Here is a 20,857-nt window from a genome sequence, read left to right as displayed (position 1 = left end):
ATAGGAATGTAGAGAATACTAAACAACTCAAAACATGCCAAGAATTACAACTAGATCCTAAAGCCTCAGAAACTAAAACAGGTATGGAGTCTTCATCTAGTGACATTTATGTTTCATTTATTGATAATTCTGATCTTCTTATTGCTCAGAGAAATGAGGTAAAAAAATGCACAAGCAGCCTTACTTAGAGGTACATTGTTGTGGGAAACTAATGTCATTAGGGGTGTAAACGAGCCGAGTCGAGCTCGAGTAATGCTGAGCTCGACTCGACTCGAAAATTTTGCAAAGGAACTCGACTCGACTCGAAAACTCGCGAGCTTAAATTTTTTAAGCTCACTCAAACTCGAAATCCTGAACTGAAGCTCGTGAGAAGCTCGAAATGAAAAAAAAAATCTTAAACATAACTAGATTGAAGCCTCAAACTCAAACTCGAACCTGAACTTTAAATACATGAAAACCTTAATGTATGTTTTTTTAAAAAAAATCAACATATAAATGTTAATATTATTAATAATATATTTTTATAAAAAATCTTAATATATTATATTTTCGAGCTGCTCACGAGCTTTTCGAGTCGAGTATCAAATAGCTCGTTTCGGCTCGTTAAGAATTCGAGTCGAGCTCGAGCTCGAGTTGAGTTCATTCGATCTGAGTATTTATCGAGCCTTGACTGAGTCGATCCCGAGTAGCTCGCGATTTGTCTCGTCTCATTTACAGCCCTAAATGCCATCACTCAAATTATTTATTGTCCCTTGACAAAATTCAGATCTCGAAGACCATTCAAGCAATAAAAATTTCAGAGTGGAATAAAGCTATGAAAGAGAATTCGAAATCCTAGAAAACATATGATTCATGGATCCTTCTTAATTTACCTCCAGGAAAGAAGACAGTTATATATGGATAGTTACAATCAACTATAATTCGAATGGAAGTATTTAAAGTGTAACCCCTAGATCCAGCTTGGGAGTTGCGACCGAATCTAGACGATTACATGTCGTATTCAGAAATCCTTTTCATATTTAAAATATAATACAAATACTTTTCAACAGATAAGAACCATGTAACGGTAAAATAATTAAAATAACCATCATAAAAAGTCTATGTGGTAAAAATACAAAGATGTCGACGTTAGAAAAATAAAGTACTAGTAATACAAATACGCATAGGCAGTAATAAAACACGTGTCACCAAAATAAATAAAAAATAGGAATATAGGAATATATAGTGATACAAAATGGAGAATAATTGATCCTCTTGAAAAGTTAAAAATTAAAGAATGAGACAAAAAAATCCAGTGTGCTCCTTGTTGTATATATAAAAAATACAGATACAATACTTCGGTAAAAGTTACCTATAAAATAGGTATTGAAAACATGAACACTACCCCCATCCAAACACTAGAATGTGTAGGTTTCCTTGAACCACACACACACTTGTACACCTGATAAGGATCTTATACTGATAGTATAAGGGCATGTGGTAAGGACTTACCCTATTCACAAAGTAGAGAGCATGCAGTAAGATCTTACAAGTCCTAGAATAAGCCTAAGATACTTCCTCAAATCATATTTCACGGTCAGAGATTGGGGAGTGAGGCGAGAAATAGAAGGCAAGCCAAGGCGTAACACCCTCAGACCGATGCGGGTGACCTGATCCGATCCGAGGTGTCATATTAGGGCCACAAGAGCCACCAACAATAAATATCCAAGAAAATTTTAAATTTTTTGTCAATCCATTTAAAACTGTAAAATAATTTATATATAAAATAAAAGTTCAGAAAATCATTTATATATTAAAATAAAATCCTCAATAGTAAAACAAGTTTCAAATATAAAAGAGAACACAAACTACATGCCCACTAATTACTTGCATCGTACTATACAAGCTACGCCGGTGGAATTCCTTCACTGATGTCGGTATAAGCACATAATCAAACTCTTTAACCTGAAATGGAAAGTAACATAATGATCTTTGGAAAGCTTAGTAATACAGAACTACATATGAATGCAATAAGTTATCGGTATATGGTAAAGCATAGAATTCCTTAGTGGGACAGACATCATTAAACTTTATCGATGATTTCAGATTTCATTAGCTAAGTCTTCAGTTACAAACTGTGATTCACGGTCCGAAGGAAGTATTCAGAGAGACATATTCAAAAGATTAAACTGGGAGTCTAGTGTGTTCCAAAAAAACAGAGAAATGTATACAAATCCTTTAAAAACATTAGTATTTTAAAACATATTTTAAAACCGCATTAGTACCTCCAACCGAACACCGATATGCAGTTCCCCAAAACTACATCCATAAGGACTTACCCTAAGCACACAGTAAAGGAGTCAGCCTATGGGAGTACCTTGGGGCCTATAGGGCTACCCAAAGGTCTCCTTAGGTCCGTAAGGAATTACCAACTTGATCAGAGCTGAACCTCCATGTAACACCCAAATTTAGGGGCTAATTTTTCAAAATTTATAAAGTGGTGGATTTAATTGGTATTTTGGAAGAAATTGAGGATTAAATTATAAAATTTCGAAGGTTGCAGACCATTTTTGGAAGTGTAGGAAATTCAGTGGCTTAGTCCTGAATTTGACCATTTTTCTTATATGTTGAAAATATAATCCCCCTCCCCGTATGATTTTCCAGATTTCTTCCCATTTTTCCCTTCCCCTCAACCCTCCTTTCCACTCCGATCTACTCACCGTCCGACCTCCGTTTGACGAACCGAAACCACCATCGTGTTTGTTGTTGACCGATGAACAAAAACCCTCAAACCTTTCCTCGTAAATCGTCGTCGTTTGTCATTAATTTCAGTAGGAAGTATCGTCAGTTTTAACTCAGTTTTTATTGGTTTTTCGTCGATTCACGTCGATCAGGCCATCCGTTTTCGACACCTCCTGCACCATCGTGTTCCTTGCATCGTTCCGAGTTCACCGGTGATCTCTGTGTCTCGCCGCCGGCACGTGGAGGGGTGAGAAAGTCAAAGCTTCCAACGTTTCGTAATCGAGCTCTCCACCGTTCAAAATTGTGAACCAAGCTTGGTAAGTGTCTCAAAATGCCATAAAATAATTTTTAGAAAATTTTCGGGAATTTTCGGACACCCCACCACACTGCACGCGTCGCCTCTTGCGAGTGGGAAAGTCCTAGCCATAGGGTGATATTTGTGTAAAAGTCATATTTTATGTTTTTGAACGTCCTGAATCCGAATCCGAAGTCTGTTTCATCAAATTAGAACCCGGTAAGCTGGTTTATCACTGATTCGATCCTTTTTCATAAGTCCCATTTTTTATGAAATTTACATTGTTATTTATTTGAAGAATTATTAGAAGTTGAATTAAGGATCGAGGACGTTCGAATGAAATTTAAATGGTTGATCAGTATGGCACAGAAATTGAGGTAATACTTTACTACCTCTTTATGCTTTATGGAACATGTGAATATTGGTAAATGAATGAATAAGATAATATTGGTCTCATATGTGTAGTTAATTAATTTCTACACTTGATCCAAATACGATAAAAATTCGGTAACTGATTATGTTTCAGATGACTTTTATAAGAAATTGATGGATTGTTAGAATAAAAATTTCAAGTTTTGTGTTTAGTGATAAATGAATTTGCTTGGATTTGTAACATATAATTTATTTCATCAAAGGTACTTGGATGGAAAATTATGAGAATACTCCGGTAGGATAAAATTACGAAAATATCCTTATGTTGTAAGATGACAAGAATTGTCTCTGGAAGTTGGTTAATAACTCTGAAAAGACATATTAACCCAGTAAAATTACAGATATGCGTAATAAATGCTACTTTTCCTTAGAAGATTTGGATAACTAGTTTTTAAACCCAAGAGGGTTTGTGCAAGTTACAAGAAGTCTGTTAAGGAATCATTTCAAGATTAAAGATTGTTCGGGAAAGAAATTAATCATTGGATCTCTAAATTATAATTATTTTCGTTAAGAGTTAATACTGAAATTATATGGTTAAGAAATTGTGAAAATGAACTTGAGAGGTAAAAATAGTTTGAGTTGTCCCTGAATAAGAAAGTATTTTAAGGATTCGAACTTAACTCGATAAATTATGAATTTGATTGTTAAGATCCTGTCTTTGTACATAAAATTCTTGATAACCTGTTTGTATTTTCCAAGAAGGAAATTGACCTGAAATTCTCTGAGCTAAGAATAAATTATCGAGGGTGCTCTTTTGTTAGAATTGTTTGAAAATATTGAAGTAAATAATAAGTTGGAATTAAATAAGAATACCGGACGGAAGGAAATGATTGAAATACCATAGATCAATAAAATGACCAAAATACCTCTGGAATGGAAATGACTCAAGAATATCACCAAGCCTAAGAATAAATGCATATCCTCAAGCTTTGAAGTGAATGGAAACACATTGAGCACTAAAATGAACAAAAGGCCTTATGGTCGAGACCAAATAAATGTCTTGGGTTAGTTAAGGAATCCAAATATAAATGGATGTTGTACTGCTCTTAAAAGTTATGGAACGCCACTTAAGTCAATCAATCAATGCTAGTACTATATCAGTACTTGAATGGCATATAACCACTTGAATGCTTGTTCATCTCCTCAAGTTTGAATTGATGCTAATTTTGTAAGTACTCAGCTCAATGCTAGAACACATTCGATAATAAGAAATGAATATATGTAAGATAAATCAACCACGAATACCAAAATGACTCTAGGATAAGATTAAATTGAACTGAAAGGAAATGCAATATGTATTTGAAATTCAGAAACATCTTAATTAATCTGGAAAACTCTGAAGTAACCAGGATAGACTTGATTGTTAAACGAACTAAGTAACCTCAATGACTAAGGATTAAATAGGTGATTGGATGAGTATGTAAACACTGTTGAACTTATATGATGAATTGTCCTTATGGGTTATGAAATAAGAATCAAATATGTCATCAATTCTTGATATTGTTGTAATGTGGAAAGAAAGTAAATATTATAGGGATGCATGTTCGATTCCTTAAAGTATATTTAGTGATGATTCTGAAGATGATCTATGGACAAGAATTGTTGGTATTATAGAGTGAATACCATGAAGGGCAATGAATTGACCAGTCGACAGGTATCAGTTCTGAGAGTTGTTCAGCTCAAGTTCTACGATAATCCGATCGATTGTATGAATAGTAATTGCCCTGAATATTTGTTTCTTCTTTTTCGACTCAAATCACTCCGGTTATTCTGGATGCACATGAAAACATAGTGGGATTCTAAAGTATCAACCTTAAACGTCTGATTAGACCAGTTAGTAATCGATTCACTTCAATAGGACCTCGTTCCTGGAATCTGGTCAAACTGTATAAGTTTTCTGTTATCCATACTGATGACTACAAAATGTCTCTGAAAAATACTTGGATTCTCTAGTTTGTTCCCTATATATTAATAAATTATTTTATTGTTTTAACATGTGGCACACTAAAATCTATGTTTATTATTTTATGGATGCACCGACTTAATGGTGATGGTTTATGGATTTGTAACTTGTATAAATTGTATCTTAGAGATACTGATTTGTAAAGTACAACTCTAATCAAGCTGGAAAATTTTTATGGACCTAATGTAACTCTTAGGTAGGCTCTACGGCCCTGAGATCATTCTCGGGTAGGCCCTGCGGCCCTAAGATATGTTCTTAGGTAGGCCCTGTGGCCCCGAACTTTCTTGGGTAGGCTCTCAGGCCCTAAGATGTTCCCTTAGGTTAACTCTTTATACGATGGTTTTAAACTACAAGTTTTAAAAGCTCCACTACAGTATGATTTATGAGATTTATTGAATTATCATTTGATTAGTGTACCTATTATGATTTTATTGTACTGTTGGAACACGCTAGACATCCTATTCGATCTCCTGAAAATGTGTTACTATGAATGCTTCCTATGAACTGAGATATTCATGACTTTTATTCGATGAACTACCAGTGGAACCTCAAATTATCCTGAAAATTTGTATATGTTTGATTCAATAAGGAAATTATATGGTTTTCCACTTATCTAATGTCATGTAGCATCATCTGGTAGTTTTGTAATACTGAGCTTTCCGAAGCTCATTCTATTACTCACCATGGCAGGTTAATAGAATTGTATCGGTTCAGCTGTTGACATCAATAAGGTAGTTCTTCCGGCGTTGCATTCAAAGGATGATACATGTGATTAGGGGGTATGTAGATTGTATTTTGTTTTATATCTGAGTTTGAAAAACCTGTTTTATTTCTGAATAATAATAAATCATTTTATGATTTTACAGGTTTTAAGAAAAGTTTTAAATTTTCTGCTATTTTTACGGTGGGTCGCTCCGGTGGCCCTAATGTGACACTCCAGATCGGATCAGACTACCCGCGTCGGTCTGAGGGGGTTACACTCCAGAATCCTACCCATATATTCTCCAATAGAAATCAGATTAATCCGTAACTTTAATATCAAAATCATGATACAGTAGAATGTTGTAAAATAACAATGTAGTTATTTAAATCACATGAATTCCCTCTATCCGTACACCAAAATGTAGTCTCCCTACTAAGGGAGTGCCTTGGAGCCTTAGAGCCTACCCATGGAATACCTTAGGTCCGTAAGGAATTACCAGCTTGATCAGAGCTGAACCTCCATACTCCAGCCTACCCAGATAGTGTCCTAATAAAATAATTCAAGTAGTAACCAGTAGATTCCATGATCCATAAATCAGGAACGATTATATTTTCAAGTGAAAACAAGTAACCAAAGAGCACATATCAGGTAGCCATAGTTTATAAATAGTAAACCAAGACATCATTAAATCATAATATAGAGCAGTTAAAAGATTCAGTAAAATAGTAACTTTAGTAAATCACACTTTAAGACAGATAAAATAATCATATAACATATAGGGAACAAACTAAAGGATTCAGTGATTTTCCATAGGTACTTGGTATTTATTAGGTAGGGAATCATAAAACTTTTGTAAATTGATAGGATTCCATAAATAAGATCCCTATAAAAAGAAGGTTTGATAGCTAACAGATTCATCAGTCATCCGATAAGTGATTTATCAAGATCATTTATTATTCAGATATTTTTCGGAGGCACTAAGTAGTCCAGAAGGTATTCAGAATATTTTACATCAGATTTACTAGAGATTTCAGATATGATAGGATTGCTTCAATTATTCAAGTAAGAGGCATTTTAGACATTGGTTTCTTGAAGAATTCTTAGAAATTTAACCCAATGAGAGTGAAATAACAATTTATTATTTAGGATGTATATTGAATTATCAGGATTTCTAGTCCAATTACTATTCAATCCCAACAATGCATACTTGCCAATCATTCATACCGATGTACTACACCATTATTAATTTGTTAATATCGATTACTCTAGTTGAACTATCATCTTCAGAATCATCGTTGAATGGATCTTAGGGAGATGAACAGGTAGTCCAATGGTATTTATTTCATTTTGTATTGCAACGGTATCAAGAAATTTTGATGTGCTTGATTTGGGGTTCCTAACCCTTATGGTCGTTATCCAAGGCATCTTCTAAATTCCAGGTCATAGAGGGTACTTAGGTCATTTAGTATTCAAGTTTATCCAGTTATTTCGGAGTTTACTGAGTAATTCGATTGTTTCAACGATTCGATACGTACAATACTTCCATTCAGTTCAAATTTGTCATATTATATAGTCATTTTACACTTTAGGGGTATTTTGGTCATTTCCTCTAATTCAGTCCTTCAATTTAATTTAATTTTTGAATAATTCAAACATAACTAATACTCACGATGTTTTAGTCTTTAGTTGTTTGCTAATAAATCAATAATTCTAAATCTTGTACCTTCACATATGTTAGGATATGATTAATAGTGAGTTTTGAATAGATCAAGAATTTAACAATTGAATATGTAGTTTGTCTAATTAAATATGAATTCTCATGGTACTTTCACTACTAGGGTCAATCTGGACCATTTTTACCTTATACGGGTAATTTTGTAATTTCTGAACAATGTGATTCTGATATTAAAACATTTAACAAAAATAATTAGATTTTAAAGATTCTGAGGTTAATCACTTTATTGGTTAATCATTGAACCTGAATTTATTTCTTATCAGTCTTCTAGTGTCTTATACGTGTAATCTGAGTCTTATTCAATTTAATTACTTTTCATCGCATTTGGATCGAGTTTAGAAATATATTAATCACACACCTGTATCCAAACATATTCATATATGTATTAACCAATGACAACATGTTCAATAAAGCATACATAAGGTAGTAATGTATTACCTCAATTCTCGAGCCATAATAATTAACCAATTAAACTCCATTTGATCACCCTCGAACTTTAATTCCATGTCCCACAATGTCTCGGATACATTACAAAATCAATTACATTAGAAACGGAACTAAAAAGTGAAAATTTGTATTGCATCTAGAGATAAAATGTTGAAAAATAACTTACAGGGATTGAATTTAGCGGACAGACTTCGGATTCGGACTAAAGACTTCGAAAAACATAAAATATTACTTTTTCAAAAATTTTAACTTTTTGGTCAAATTCAACGGGTTGACTTAGTCTAGGTTGACTTAGGTGAGTTGACTCGGTTCAGAGTGGTTCGATCTGACTGGACCGGTTCCAGAAATATCCTGGACTAACGGAGGATCCCCACACATAGGTGGCATATTGTGGTTACGTGTACGAAAAGAATACGGTCAGGGAAATTGTTGATTACTCCTAATGCATTCTTACACCAAAATAATCCTAAATCAACTCAAAAATAAAACTACAATCAAGCCAAACTCAAATAAAATGAATAGCAAGGATCGAAAATACTTACCAGTTGTTAAACGGACAAAGCAACGATGATGGAACGATCCACTAATTAGGTCTGGACCAGAATTGCATGCTGAGTTCAATGATGCAGGCGATATTGTGCTCATACCACAGAGGTGGCCGAAATCGATGATTTTCAGCGGTGAAAGTTTGGTTTTCTACACAACTTTGAATCATTCTCCAATGCAAAGGATAATGGTTTTCAATAGGGTGGTAGTCAGGTTTCGTTTGCAGGTCACCGATGAACACGATGGTGGCGGCGGTGACAGCCACGACAGTCGAACGGAGGTGGACAGAAGGTAGCGGTGATGGGTGAAAGGTAAAGAGTTTGGCTTGGTTTTTCACAGGGAGGGGTTGTTTTATTTTCAATGGGGAGAGAGAGACTAAAACGTTGGCCTGATATATTGAAATATATCTGATATTTTTGCAATAATAGGAGCCTAGCCTAGTGGCTAGGGCATAAGCACTCATGACCCTAGGGTCACGAGTTCAAGCCCCTTCATCAACTAAATCCCCATTTTTTTAATTTTTCAATTGACCAAAAAAATGGAATATTTGAAGGTTAAGTTCTTGAACTTCCCACCGGTTCTAAAACTGACCTACAAACTTTTGAAAATTTATAATTTGGTCCTCAACTTTCTTTTAATTAAATTTTTGGGGTGTTACAATTCTCTCCTCCTTAAAAGAATTTACTTCCTCCAAATTTACCCAAGTTATAAAAATGTTGGAAATGACTTTAATCAATCATTCAATCTCTTAGGTATCTTTTAAAGGGTTACAATTCCTCTACCAAATCTTAACCAACTAATTATGCACAGATCTCTTCTTTTTCAAAATTCCAAAAATTTGAACATAATTCTCCTCATAGAACCAAACAAACCTTAATTATCAATTCTTAATTGGAATAATACTTTCTTAACTTCAATGCAACATGCAGACATAACTATTTTCTTTTATACTAGCAGCATCACCTTGAGATTTACACCTTTATCAAGTATTCGAAGATTTTCCTTTAATCTCATACAGGTCAAATCATTGAGGTACAAAACTCGTCACTTATTGGGTTTCAAACTTGTAAAATAAGAACAAGAATTATTCTATAAATTATTCAATTTCGTTCATTAATGCATAACTTTTGAGGGAAAACACCTTGTTAAAGCTTGGACTAACTACCTTGCTCTTCAATTCACTTGAGTAGCAATTCTTATTATACAAGCTTCACTTATAAGGATTGGCTACGAGCTTATCATCACAAAATGTTTGGGGAGAAAAAATCAAATTCAAGTAAGAAGTCAGGTCAAAATTCTCGAGTAAATAATCTCCCACGTTACTCGCGGGGTAACATCCAAAATTGGGATGAATATTGACATTATTCTCCTTTTTCACAGATTGAGTCATAAAAAATAAAATAATTTGGTATACTTATTATAGAATGATTACTTGACATCAGAGTTCTGTCTTAGAGAGTATGGTCATAATCTAGGGGCATGTACAGTCAAAACATTCTATGACAGTCAATCGGTCGATCTACCCAGAAGACTCGACTCAACCACTATGATACCACTAAATGTAACACCCTCAGACCGATACGAGTGACCTAATCTTATCTGAGGTATCACATTAGGGCCACCAGAGCGACCCCCAATAAAAATCTAGGAAAAACTTAAAAAAAATTTAATCCATTTAAAACCGTAAAATAATTTATAAAAAAAATATAAGTTCTAAAAAAAATTTATAAATTAAAATAAAATCCTCCAAGATCTAGTAGTAAAACAAGTTTCAAACTTTAATATAAAGTAAAACACAACGTATATGCCCCGTAATTACATGCACCGTACTCTGCGAGCTACGCCAGTGGAACGCCTTTACCGATGTCGGTATAAGCAAAAAATCAAACTTTTTAACCTAAAATGGCAAGTACACTGAATGAGCTTTGGAAAGATCAATAATACAGAACTAACAGATGAATACAATAAGTCATTTGTATATGGTGAAGCATAGATTTCCTTAGTGTGACAAACATCATCAGATTCTATCAATGATTTCAGATTTCATTAGCTAAGTGTTAGTTACAAATAGGGATTCATGGTCCAAAGGAAGTATTCAGAGAGAAATATTCAGAAGATTAAATTGGGGAGTCTACAGTGTTCCAAACAAATAGAGAAATGTATACAGATCCTTTAAAAACATTAGTAGTTTAAAACATATTTAAAAACCACAATAATACCCTCAAACTGAACATCGATATGTAGTTACCCAAAATTGCATCCATAAGGACTTACCCTAAGCACATAGCAAAGGAGCCACTATAAGGGAGTACCTTGGGGCCTATGGGCCTAACCAAGGGTCTCCTAAGGTCCATAAGGAACTACCAGCTTAATCAGAGCTGAACCTCCACACTCCATAATTTTACCCCATACAGTATATAATATAAATCAGATTGAGTCGTAACTTTAATATCAAAATTATGATACTGTAGAATGTTGTAAAATGATAATGTAGTTATTTAAATCACATTAATGCCCTCCATCCGTACACCAAAATATAGTCCCCCTATTAAGGGAATGCCTTGGGGCCTTAGATGCTACCCAATGAATACCTTTGGTCCGTAAGGAATTACCAGCTTGATGAACCTCCATACTCCAACCTACCAATGTAGTGTACTAATAAAACAGTTCAAGTAGTAACCAGTAGATTCCATGATCCATAAATTAGGAACGAATATATTTTCCAATTAAAAGAAGTAATCAGAAAGCACATATCAGGTAGTCATAGTTCATAAACAGTAAACCAATACATCATTAAATAATAATATTGAACAATTAAAAGATTCAGTAAAACAGTAACTTCAATAAATCACATTTCAGTACAGATAAAATAATAATATAGCATATAGGAAACACATTAAAGGATTCGGTGATTTTCCAGAGTTACTTGGTATTAATCAAGTAGGGAACCAAGAAACTTTTATAAATTGATAAGATTCTAGAAATAAGATCCTTATAAAAGGGTTTAATACAGAATCTTTTACATCAGAGTTGCTAGAGATTTTAGACTTTTTGGTTTCTTGAAGAAATCTTAGTAATTTAACCCAATGAGAGTGAAACAACAATTAATTATTTAGGATTTATATTGAATTACTAGGATTTTGAGTCAAATTAAACTATCCAATCCCAACACTGCGATACTTGCCAATCATTCAAACCAAGTTACTATACCTTTATTCACTTAATACTGATTGCTCTGTTTGAACTGATCGCTTTCAGAATCATCATTGAATGAATCTTAAGGAGACGAACAGGTAACCCAATGATATTTATTTTATTTTTGTATTGCAATGGTATCAAGAAATGTTGACGTGGTTGATTCTAGGTTCCTAACCCTTAAGTACGGTACAATATATAAGTTCATCAGTGTTTCCAGAGTTTACCCCGATCATTTCGGAGTTTCCTTATTAATTCAGTCGTTTCAACGATTCGAATTCGTACATTACTCCCATTCAATTCAACTTTTTCATATAATATAGTCAGTTTACACTTCAGGGGTATTTTGGTCATTTTCTCTAATTAGCCTTTCTATTTAATTCAATTTCCTAAACAATTCAAACATAAATAATACTCCCAATGTTTTAGTCTTTAGTTATTTATTGATAAATCAATAATTCTAAGTCTTATATCTTCTCGGATCTTAGGATCTGATTAACAATAATATTACGAACAGATCAAGAATTTAACAGATGAATCTATAGTTTGTCAAATTAAATTCGAATTCTCATAGTACTTTCACTATCAGGGTCAGTCCGAACCATTTTTACCTCATACGTGTAATTTAATAATTTATTAACGAGGTGATTCCGATATTAAAACTTTAACAAAAATAATTAGAATTTAAAGATTATGAGGTTGATCTCTTTATCGGTTAATCATTGAACCTAAAATTATTTCTTATCAGACTTCTAGTGTATTATACGTGTAATTTGAGTCTTATTCAATTTAATTACTTTTCATCGCATTTGGATTGAGTTTAGAAATATATTAATCACACACATGTATCCAAACATATTCATCTATGCATTAACCAATGACAACATATTTCATAAAGCATACAAAAGGTACTAATGTATTACCTCGATTCTTGAGCTATAACGGTTAACTAATTAAACTTCATTTGATTACCCTCGAACTTTAATTCCACGTCCCATAATGTCTTAGATACATGGTAAAACCAATTACATTAGAAACATAACTTAAACGTGAAAATTCATATTGAATCAGGAGATAAAAGCCAAAAAATAGCTTATATGGATTGAATATGGGGAACGAACTTCGGATTCAGACTGAGGACGTCGAAAAACATAAAATATGACTTTTCAAAAAAATAACTTTTTGGTCAAAGTCAACGGTAAAAGTTAACAGTCAAAGTCAATAGGTTGACTCGGACAAGTTAACCCAGATAAGTTGACTCGGATGAGTAGACTCAGGCAAGTTGACTCGGTTCAAACCAATTTTATTGGACCAGTTTGGTCTGACTGGGCCGGTACCAAAAACCTCTTGGACCAACAGATGAGCCCCACGCGTAGGCGAAAGTACCTGATAGCTCGTACAACAGTGATAGGGCCGAGAGAAAATGGTCGATTACTTCCAGAGCATTCTTACACTAAAAAAACCAAATCAACTCAAAAATCAAACCACAATCAAGTCAAACTCAATTAAAATGAATGAGCAAGGATCAAAATTGCTTACCCATCGTCGAACGGACAAAACAACGATGATGGCAATCCACCGATTGGGTCTTAACCAGAATTGCATGTTGAGTTCAATGATGCAGGCAATGTTGTTCTTAGGCCACAGATGTGGCCGAAATCGATGATTTTCAGCGGTGAAAGTTTGGTTTTTTACGCAACTTTGAATCGTTTTCCACTGTAAACGACGATGTTTCTCAACAAGGTGGCAGACAGGTTTTGTTTGTAGGTCATCGGTGAACACGACGGTGGTGGTGGTGACAACCATGACAGTCGGACGGAGGTGAATCGAAGGTAGCGGTATGGGTGAAAGGTAAAGAGTTTGGCTTGGTGTTTCAAGGGGAGAGGTTGTTTGATTTTCAAGGGGGGAGAGGGAGACTAAAACGTTGGGCTGATATATTAGAAATATATCAGATATTTCTGCAATAAACTATTAATAGGAACCTAGTCTAGTGGGCTAGGGCATGGGTACCCATGACCCTAGTGTCACGAGTTCAAGCCCCCTCGGACACCAAATCCCCATTTTTTCAACTGAAAAGAAAAATAGGATAATTTAAGGTTAAGTCCTTGAACTTCATACCAGTTCAAAAAATGAGCTACAAACTTTTGAAAATTTGTAATTTGTTCCTCTAATTTCTTTTAATTAAATTTTTGGGGTGTTATAGCTCGATGAAAGGGAAAATCAAAGATAGAGGGTTAGGGATTCAACCTGGTGAACTAGGGATTTTGTCTGAGCAAAGAGAACACGTTCGTACATGAAGTAAAAGATCACAAAGTTAATTATGACCATTCCCAATCGACTCTAGCCCAATCTCCAATTAAAGAACGTTGAATTATTTAGAGTAAGGATATACAACTGACATCATTTTGATTTTAGAATTGTACTCTGTAAACAAATAAAAAACGGTGTACCTAAGTCATATATTCTCAATTAGAAGTTTATGAATGAATTTCCTTATTCTAATTTCCATTTCTTCTTCGTTTCTTTTCTAAAATCCCAAATCAATATTAGTTCCTAACATCATACCCCCCAATGATAATAAATGTGCATGAATTTGAGTGAATACATTAATTTAATTTATTAAAAATATTAAAACATGTCATATTCTAGAATCAAATATATAAATACGGTAATCAGATATCATGCTAAAAACATTCGGTAATTTAGATATCATGCAATCGGAATATAAAATTGAAATTTTTAAATAATTCAAACAAATAGTTCAAAATAACACTATAAACCCAATAGAAACACACATGTATCGATATGAAAAGTCTAGGATGATAGCCTACTCTCAAGTCTGCCTATCACGATCAACGACAATGCTAGATCGAACAAATCGGAATAATTGAATCATATTCTTAATAAAATAAGTAATAAACTTTAATTCAACTATTTATAGAAACCTACGAGTCGCTCTCGAAGTACATAGACCATAATGATCTAATGGGCTAGAAGTATCGGATCTAATTGACCCTCGATCAGGGGACTCACGAGGGCCTTCATGAAAATATAAACCCAGATCAATTCTATAATTAAATCTCATATAAATAAACATAAATGCTAAAAATACAAAGCATTTTCGGTTTAACGGGATCAATTCAGGGCTCGATTCAAAATTTGACGAAATGGACCGCAAAATCGAACTCGATACATCATAAAACATATAGAGGAAGGTTTTTGAAAAGAGTCAATGTCGTTTAATAATCAACGGCGGTGATTAACGGTTATCGGTGGTGGTCAAAAGATCAGGTCGGCTCGACGCAGCTCGGGTCGGCTTGGGATGATTCAATTGGATCGATATAATTTGGGGTTTAGGCCAGACGAGTCAGGTACAGGTCAAGTCAACTTGTCAGGTTGACCCGTTTCCAAGTGGTCCACTAGGCGGTGGACGATCCCCACGTGCAGCAACAGCGCGTGGGGGCTCGTGCAGTGGTGTTTGGTGACGAAAAATTTTGGAAAAATTCTAAAAATTATTTTAAAGGATTTTGAGACACTTACCTAGCTCGATTCACAACGATGAACGGTAGAGAGCTTGATTCGATAACGTCGAAAACTTCCTATTGCTCACCCCTCCACACGTCGGCGACTTTGACGACGAGGTGAACTCCGGTGGACTTAAGATGACGCATGAAATCCAATGGTGCAGGCGGTGACAAAATTGAAACAACGATCGGCGGTGAAACGACGATGAAAGATTTTGGCCAAAGGTTTCCTAATAAGGAAGATTGAAAAGAGAGATGAAGGGTTTTTATGTTTCCAGAAATGGAAAAAATAAGATTTGGGAAGCTTTTAAACTTACCCAAAAAGAAAAATGGAAAAATCATGCCATTGGTCCTCCAACTTTGGTTACTTCTTGATTTGGACCCATATTTAATTAAAAATTCATTTTGGTCCCTAAATGTAACCGAATTTTAATTTAGTCGTTGAAATTAAAACTAAAAAAGATTAAGCCCTAATTTGGGGTGTGACAGAATGATTCAAGAAAAGATTGGGTAGAGGTTTCAAACAATTTTATCAAATTGATACCAAGAAACCTTTGTACCAGTAACAAAATTGAATATTGTTCATATATTATTATTTCTAGCTTAAATTGAAGATTGGCCCCTCTTCTAGTTTAACATTTAAAACGCCTTCTTAAATTAAGATTTTGAAGAATATGACTACATGAAATTTTCCAGGCTTGGAAAAATACTCTAACAGTCATATGCAAATTGAAAGAATCTTGGAATAGCTTGAACCAGTAACTTGGTTTGATAGGTTTATCAAAGCTTTGGTCAGAAATGGATACAGTGTCAGTTTGATCACACACTCTTCTTGATGATGTCTCCAGAAAAGAAGTCTATTCTTATAGTGTACTTGGATGATATCATCATAACTAGTGATAACACTAAAGAAAACAGTAAATTAAAGGGTCTTTCGGCTACTGAATTTGAAACTATAGACTTTGGTCACTCAAATATTTTATGGAAATGGAGGTAGCTAGATCAAAAATCAGAATCGTTATCTCTCAAAGAAAGTACATAATGGATTTACTCACTAAAACCAGTATCTTGAGATGCAAGCCAGCCAAGACTTCTATGGATACTAACTTAAAATTAAGGATGAGATGAGAATTCTGGTAGAAAAAATGAGAATTGCAAGACTATAATTTTTTTTCTGATGCTAGTTGGGCAGGAGAGTTATCCGAAAGAAGATGTATCAGTGGTTACAGTTCATTTGTCTGGGAAATTTCGGTTACTAGGAAAAGTAAAAAACAACTTGTGGTGTCAAGAAGCAGTGTTGAAGTATTCGAGCACTAGCACTAGAAATTTTTGAAGGAATGTGAATACAAAGATTGTTGAAAGAATTGGAATTGGACTTCAATGGACAGTTCGAGGTACAAAGCGACAATCAATCTGCCATCAACATTGCCAAGAATCTTGTCCACCATGATAGAACTAAACATGTGAAAATTGATAGACACTTCATTTCAGACAAGTTCAATAATAATTCAGTTAAATTAAACTGCGTCCCTACTCAAAAACAGCTTGTAGATGTCCTCACCAATGCCCTTCCAAGAACAAACTTTGATGAGCTCATATCGCAATTGAGACTACAATATATACTGACCAACTTGAGAAGTAGTGTATAAATTGTAGCCAAGTAAATTTGTGTTTGATTGTTATTTAATTATTAAAGTTCTATTTTATATTTTGTACTACGCATATTATCTATTTAAGAGATTATATAAGGCCTAACCTATGTAGTCATTTTCAAAGAGAAAAGTTACAGAGAATACATTCTCTTTTCTGTTCCAACCGTCTTCTCTATTTTCTACACTAAGTGCACTATACGCACTATGATTTCAGTAATAGCCCGAGGGAAAAAAATAAGGGCTCGCCAGATTAAATAAGGTGCATATATAAAAAATATAATAATTTGTTCACTGATTTACCACAAAACAAAACGTGACATGCAATTAAAAATTGACACTAACTAAATTATCACTTCCATAATCTCTCGAATGATTTATCTTGCAATGAGATTAAGGGTTAGTTCCATTGTTTAGGGTTTAAGATTTATAGAAAGAAATAAAGAAACAACCGACCCTATCAATATCATGTTCAAACTTCAGCTCCTTTTAAGTAATCGTTTCTCTTTTCCGTATTTTCTCAGTAAATTCTTTTTCTCCGTCATAGTTCCTCTTTTTTCTCTCTTTAGACAGTAATTTTTCTACCCTTCTTTTTATCTTCAAGCTGTCTTTTTTTGGTTTTTTATTGCCATGACAAAATAACTTTTTCATTACTGCCCATTCTTCGACCAAAAAGTGGTGTATTTGGATGCATATATATGAAATACAAATAAGGAGAAGACTAATTTGTCACTATTTAAAAAAATTGTCAGATGCTTCCTAAATTTCTAATGGCATACATCATCGTTGTATAATCACCGTTATTTATATGAAAATTTAATACCACTATGATATTTTATAATAATAAATATACTTATAAAAATGGTATTTGATAGTATCATGTCAAATTTTGTAGTAACTCCGCATGCTATGCTTTGTGTGTTTATTATTTGTCATGTCTGCATTGTATATTGTATATTGTATATTGTATATTGTAAATACATGCTCCTTTTCTTAACAGTTAACACAAATATTTTCAGTTGTTTTATATTGATAGAAATGGAAAATGAGAATACTAGAATATCTAATTTAGGCTGAAATCACGCTTATTTAACTTATCCTAAAGTCACAAATAATGTCAACTATCAAATAATTCGATTACTAATGTTAAGTTCTTAATATTTTGATAAAACCGAATAAACTTCTCCCAAGATTCATACCAAAAAGAGAAATAGGCTCACAAAATCCCGACTAAATTATTTGGTTAAGTAAAGTAAAATCGAGCATTGGTTCCACAATGCAAGTTGCATGATAAAATTAGCCCAATAACTGAACGACATTGATGACAACAATGATTAGTTGATTGGGGAAAAGGAATATGCTCAAGAGAAGTTTATATTCAAAAAGGATGAAGGTCTTTCTTAGGGACACGTTGTGACTGTTTCTAGAGTTCATGAAGAGCGGTTTAACTTGAGATCATGAGAGAGCACACAAAGAGGAAGATATGATAGTTCAAGGCAGTCTCTAAGACAAGAAGATGAAAATGAAAATGAAAATGAAAATAAAGATGAGAAATACAACAAATGCTACCACTCATTTGATGGAGATGATATGGAGGAAGCAAATTTGGCAGAGGAAAACGATCACATATGATATCATAAATCTTTTAAAAGTTATTGTATAGCTAACTTTGTCTATTTACAATATGAATGCTTCATATTGCAAGATAAAATGCAAGGTTATATACTTTTTTATTGGAGAGTTAAAGGTAATTAATGAAATGTAGAACTTTTTTGAACTATTATATGATTTAATGGTCTATTTTAATAAGTTATATACACATATTAGTAAGTAAATCTTTAATACTCAAAAAGTGCACTCCACGTCAATAAGGCGCACATCTCATGCCTGCACCTTGTTCTTAGATTATAGGACTCCAAACGCCTTAATGTGCCTTGCGTCTTTTTTTACATTGGTTGCAATGTGTCTCCAAGCAAAGTATTCATCCTCTTTGAATATAAACTCTTCTTATGTATCTTTTTTTGTCCTTTTAGTCAATCATATATTGATTTCACCAATATCTTTCAAAGTTATTTGGCCAATTTTATCATGCAACTTGTATTGTTAAACCAATACTTAATTGTACTTGACAAACATCAAGTCATTTAGACGGGATTATATGAGTATATTTCTCTTTATTGTATCGATATGTGAGAGAAGTTTATTTACTTTATAATGAAAAAGAACTTGACAATGCTAATTGAATGATTTATTAGTTGACATCATTTGATACCTTAAGATCAACTAAATTACCGTGATTTCAACTTAAACCAGACCTTTGTTATGATCAAACCAGAAAACCCAGAGAATATAAAGAATGGGGAGAGGAAATTGAAAGTAGATTAAAGTTGGAAAAATAAAATCCAAGGATTACAGATCCCTTCACGTTTTACATGCTCCTTTATTTATGTTTTTAAATCCTCAGTAGCGGACAAAATCAGTTAATGCCTAAGGTGCCTTTCTCTCTCTCAAACTTCTGCAAATTTATCGGGTGTCCTTGGTTACTGCTTCTACATTGTCAGCTCCTCCTGGATAATCATTCTCATTCCTTGATGTTCCTATCTCATCTCCTTCCATGACAGTACCCCCATCTGAAAGAAGGACCTTGTCCTCAAGGTTCTCAATTGGTGCAGTGGAACAAAGTCCTCTGTTATCAAAGGCAAAGGAGTGATTTGTTGAAGAGGTTGGCCCTTACAAGGTTTGAGTTGGGACAAATGAAATATTGGATGGATGCAAGAGGAATTTGGGATTTCTAGCTTGAAAGAGATAGGTCCAATGTGTTTTATAACTCGATAAGGGCCAAAGAATCGTGGACCAAGCTTCTAATTTTTCCGTAGTCGTAATGACAATTGTCTATAAGGTTGTAAGCACACAAAATCCCAACTACCTCCCGCTAATTCTAGTTCGCTTCGATGCTTATCCGTCTGAGTTTTATACGTCCATGTGCTTGACTTAAAATGTGTTTCAAGACCCTAAGTAACACATCGTGCTCTTGCAAGTCACGATTTACCTTAGCATTAGGAGAACTTCCTTTTATTTAGTGAAAGATGGTGGGAGGTTCATGCCCATACAAAGCTTGAAAAGGAGTTATTCCATTTGAGGTCTGATACGTCATATTGTACCAGTATTCAGTCCATGCTAAGTATTGTTCCCACTTGCTTGAATCATCCCCTGCTATACAACAAATATACATCTCGAGGAACCAATTCAAAGCTTCGGTTTTCCCATCAGTTTGTGGGTGATAAACTGAAACACAACTCAGTCCCCTGCAGTTTGATTATTTCTGTCCATATTTCGCTAACAAAAATTTGATCCCTATCACTGATTATTGTTCTTCGTATTCCATGAAGTTTTAAGATCCCTTGAACCATAATGTTGGCCACATATTTTCTATGAAAATACCTCGGTAGTGCCAAAATATGTCCATATTTAGTGAGTTAATCAACCACCACCGATATAGTCTTCTACCTATTAGATTTCGACAAGCCCACAAAGAAGTCTAGAGAGACATCTTCAAATACTTGGCTGGGAATGGAAAGTGGTTGAAGAAAACCTGCTGGAGCCAAACTAGTGTGTTTTATACGTTAGCAAACTTGATATTCAGGGAC

At 34.0% G+C, this 20,857-nt stretch overlaps 1 long non-coding RNA gene across 1 annotated transcript; it reads left to right on the top strand.

Moving 5' to 3' along the window:
* Positions 1 to 1,564: 1,564 nt before the first annotated feature.
* LOC120177779 lies at positions 1,565 to 19,117 on the top strand. The gene is made up of 3 exons (XR_005521470.1): positions 1,565 to 1,575; positions 16,473 to 16,478; positions 18,950 to 19,117. It is a non-coding gene; the product is annotated as an uncharacterized LOC120177779 (long non-coding RNA).
* The last annotated feature ends 1,740 nt before the right edge of the window (positions 19,118 to 20,857 follow it).

This window comes from Hibiscus syriacus, unplaced genomic scaffold, assembly GCF_006381635.1.
Source record: "Hibiscus syriacus cultivar Baekdansim isolate YM2019G1 unplaced genomic scaffold, ASM638163v2 tig00112319_pilon, whole genome shotgun sequence".
NCBI classification, from domain to species: Eukaryota; Viridiplantae; Streptophyta; class Magnoliopsida; order Malvales; family Malvaceae; genus Hibiscus; species Hibiscus syriacus.
Note: the sequence above shows the minus strand (reverse complement) of the source record. Positions and strands in the feature narration are given on the sequence as shown.